Genomic DNA, 831 nt, shown 5'->3' on the forward strand with positions numbered 1-831 from the left:
GTTTTGTTGGGGTCGGGGTTTTGTTGGGGTCGGGGTTTCGCCTGAAGAGGGCGAAGGGCGGCACCGGGCAAAGCGGGGGGAGCGGAGCAGGGTCGGGAGCGCGGCCCCGTGCTCCTGTTGGCCGCGTGCGCGCGCAGAGCGCGGCGATCGACCCCGGTGCAACGCATCCTTGCCTGGCGGCGGCGTTCACCAGGAGGGGAGGTGCGGCGTATCGGTGCCGTCGCTGCGTGGCCGAGCAGCACCTGCAGCGTAGAGGCTTCGCTGCAAATGGAAGAGGGGAATTCGCCGGGCCGGGCTGCAGCAGCGCGCCTGGCTTGTGGAGAGCGGCATCCGCACACACGCACACGCAAACATGCGTGCACACCGACACTCATGTGCGTGCCGGCACTCCCGTGAAAGTGCACGGTGCGTGCATGTCGACGTGCTCGTGCGCCTGGACGCTTGTGTGCTCACACGTGCACGCAGCGCACACGCGTGCACGCTCAGCTATGTGCACACGCATGCTCGCGCACTCACGGATGCATGCTGAAGTGCTCGTGCACATGCAAACGCCTGCACGCGCGTGCACGTGGGCGCGCGTGCGCTCACGCACACGCACCGGTGCACGCGCACCCCAAGCCGTTGCTATGGCGACGCGCGAGTTCCCAGGCAGCCGGGGAAGCGGCTCCTCTTCTCTGCGCCCTCCTCGCCTGCAGGGGGCGCCCTCCTCCGCCCTGCCCTCAGGATGCGCCGCTCTCCCCGCGGCCCGAGTCCTCTCGGCCAGCAGGGGGCGCTGAGCTGCGCTGAGCCGCTCTAGGACCACTCTGTCCGCCGGCGGCGGTGCAAGATGGC

Source organism: Meleagris gallopavo, chromosome 29, assembly GCF_000146605.3.
Source record: "Meleagris gallopavo isolate NT-WF06-2002-E0010 breed Aviagen turkey brand Nicholas breeding stock chromosome 29, Turkey_5.1, whole genome shotgun sequence".
NCBI classification, from domain to species: Eukaryota; Metazoa; Chordata; class Aves; order Galliformes; family Phasianidae; genus Meleagris; species Meleagris gallopavo.